Genomic DNA, 3,697 nt, shown 5'->3' with positions numbered 1-3,697 from the left:
TTCTGCGCAGGTGCGGACGCTAGTGGGCGGGGCCGGCGCCGAGTGGGCGGTTCCCCGGCGTCGGCGCACGGGGGCGCTGTGGCGCAGTGCGTGGCGGAGAGCGCGTGGCACATTTTTACTCTTGCAGTGCCTGTGCGGGTGGGTCCTTCGTTGGTCCTGGGAGAAATCAGGCAGGGAAACTGTATTGATTATTAACCACCATGCCAGAACGTTTAATTCTGTTAATTTATTTAATCTTCCCTACCAGACAATATCCTTAGCCGCTTTTTTTTGAGAGCATTTTAGAACCCTAGGGTGAAAGTTTCCCGTACACCCACAGTCTCTGTGCCTTTTAGGACCCTAAGACCAAGGTGAGAAATAGCTCACCTAAAGACCACATTTTGCAGATGAATGAACCGACGCCCTGAGACACGGAGAGACTTGCCCAAAGTCAGATAGCTTGTTAATGGCAGAGCCCTGTTACCGGAACTTGCTCTTAGGAATGGCTGATAAGTGGATCCGTGCTGTTTTCTGTCTTCCTTCTTTCTTTGTTTCTATCTTTCCCTCCCTCCTTTCTTATCCTTCCTCCCTTTCTCCCCTACCTTCCTTCCTTCCTTTTACTTCTCGTTATGGTAATTTGGAAACATGTGCACAATAGAATGGTATAGTGAACTCCAACAATTAACAACAAATGACCATTTTTTTTCATCTGTAATTCCCTACCTTCCCGCATTATTTTAAAGCAAATCTCAGATAGCATGTTATTTGATTTGTAAATACTTTAGTATCTATCTCCAGGAGATAATTCTTTAATGAAAAAAAAAATTATCACCCTCAAAAAGATTAACTCCATACTAATAGTTAATATCCAGTTGCTGTTTGAATTTCCCTGATTATTCATAAATGTCTTTTTTACAGTTATTCAAATTGAGATCCAAACAATGTCTACATGATCTATTTGGTCAGTGGGTTGTCCTTAAACAAGGGACTAAGCCATTCATTTTCCTGGGCTGAGGGGGTATATTTGGAGCTCTGCCAATTTTTAACTGGTTCTATAGTCAGAGATACCTCTACACCTTCAGCTAAGGCTGGCTGTGGATGGGAGGCCCTGAAAGATGTGTAAGACTTTTTCGTGGGTTTGGCCATGTGTCTGTGTGTGACTGGATGAGCTTCGGAGCAAGGAGACATTTGTGTGGCCTGGGATTTGCCTAGCGTTGTTTGAGTAGAAAGGCACAGCCTCGGTCATTTATTTTGGGGCTCATTTATGTCTTTCAGCACAAACCACGTTTGATACTGTGGAGTAGTCGGTGGGGATAGGAGGCTTGCCTATAAAAATAAGGCAACTGCAGAAGGATCCATCTTTGAATTGGTGAATTTAAGCATTTAAGAAAACATTATGTGTATGTATATGTATATATAGGAAACCCTGGTGGCTAGTGGTTAAGTGCTATGGCCGCTAACCAAAAAGCCGGCAGTTTGAATCCACCAGGCGCTCCTTGGGAACTCTATAGGGCAGTTCTACTCTGTCCTGTAGGGTCGTTATGAGTCGGAATCTACTCGACGGCAGTGGATTTGGTTTTTGGTTTTGGGTGTATTATCTGTGTGTATATATATATATATATGTATGTATGTGTGTATATATAAATATATGTGTGTATGTATATATAAGCCCTGGTGGCACAGTGGGTAAGAGCTCGGCTGCTAATCAAAAGGTTGGCAGTTTGAATCCAACAGCCGCTCCTTCGAAACCCTATGGGGCAGTTCTACTCTGTCCTATGGGGTTGCTATGAGTCAGAATCGACTCGATGGTTCTTTTTTTTTTTTTTGGTATGTGTATATATGTATGTATATATAAAATAACTGTGGTTGTTGGTTACTGTCAAATTGTGTCCAACTCATGGCAGCCTTACATACAACAGAATCGAACGTTACCGGGTTCCCCACCAACTTCATGATTCTTGGTATATTTGAGTCCATTCTTGTAGCTATCGCATCAGTCCATTTCTCTGAGGGTTTTCCTCATTTTTATTGGCTTCCCACTCCACTAAACATGCTGTCTTTTTCTAGCGATTGGTCTTTCCTGATGGCGTGTCCAAAGCAAGTGAGTCGAAGTCTCGCCATCCTGTCTTCTCAGGAACGTTCTGGTGGCATTTTGAGTACCTTTCATCTTCCAACATCATATCAGATAGTATTCTCCTGTGATTCATAGGGTTTTCATTGCCTACTTTTTGGAATTAGATCATCAGGCCTTTCTTCCTAGTCTGTCTTAGTCTGGAAGCTTTCCTGAAACCTATCCACCATGGGTGACTTCTTTTGGTATTTGAAATACTGGTGGCATAGCTTCCAGCATCACAGCAACATGCGGGCCACCAGAGTAGGACAAACTGACAGCGGTGTTCACCAAGAATTTTCACAGGAGCACTCTTCAATAGAGTGTAAAACTGGAAACATCTCAAATGCTCACTTACAGTAGACTAGATAAATTGTGGTATGTTCACCCAATGGAATACTAAACAGCCATGAGAGTGAACAATCTATAACAATTTGCAACGACATGATATATTTTATGAACATACCAATGAGTTACAGAAGGCAAACTCAAAGGAGTAAATACTATATGATTTCATTTATATGAATTCCAAAGACAGAACTAATCTATGGTGTTGCAAGTCTGAATAGTGGTTGCCCTTGGGAGAGTAAGTTGCTAGAAGGGTCTAAAGGGGCTTCTGGGTGCTGGTGACATTCCGTTTCTCGATCTGTATATGTTTGCATAATGAAAATTCATCTAGCTGTTCACTTTGATTTGTGCAATATTCTGTGTGTTATTGTGATGGTTAAGGCTGTCTGTCAACTTGGCTGGGCCATGATTGTCAGTGATGTGGCAGTTACGATGCAGTTTGGCAGTTAAATGTAATGATGTCATCACCTCTGTGATGAGACCTGATATAATGGAATCATCTCCGTGATGAGATCTGATATAATGTAATCACCTCCATGATAAGACTTGATATACTGGAATCACCTCCATGATGAGATCTGATATAGTGGAATCACCTCCATGATGAGACTTGATATAATGGAATCACCTCCATGATAAGATCTGCTATAATGTAATCACCTCCATGATGAGATCTGCTGTAATGTAATCACCCCCATGATGAGATCTGCTATGAGCAGCCAGTCAGCTGAAAGGAAGTTTCCTTGGGTTGTGCCTCCATCCAATATATATGGACTTTCTTGCAGAGCTCACTGGCTTTTGCTTGCCCTGGATCCTGCATCCTGCTCATCATCATCTGACCTCTGGTTCTTGGAACTTGAGCCAGCAGCCTGCCATCTGACCTGCTGATTTTGGGTTCATCAGCCCCTGTATCTGTGTGAGTCAGGAGAAGCCTCCAGCCTGACACCTGACCCACAACTTGGGACTTTTGAGCCTCTACAACCACGTGAGCCATTTCCTTGATATAAATCTCCCTATATGCATACAGGCAGCACTGGTTTTGCATCTCTAGAGAACCCAGCCTAAGACAGTTACATTTTAATAAAAGTTTAACGTAAAAGAGCTTTTTAACATAATGAGAGCTTTTTTTTTTTTTTAATTTTAGTCTAATGATTCATGGTCTCATTTTTTTTTTTAAATGAACTACATTTGAATAGTGCATTAAAGCTCACAAAGTTTGCCCATTATCTTTGAACTCGGTGATTTTAAACAACAAATGCA

This window comes from Elephas maximus, chromosome 3, assembly GCF_024166365.1.
Source record: "Elephas maximus indicus isolate mEleMax1 chromosome 3, mEleMax1 primary haplotype, whole genome shotgun sequence".
NCBI classification, from domain to species: domain Eukaryota; kingdom Metazoa; phylum Chordata; class Mammalia; order Proboscidea; family Elephantidae; genus Elephas; species Elephas maximus.
This window is presented reverse-complemented; position numbering follows the sequence as displayed.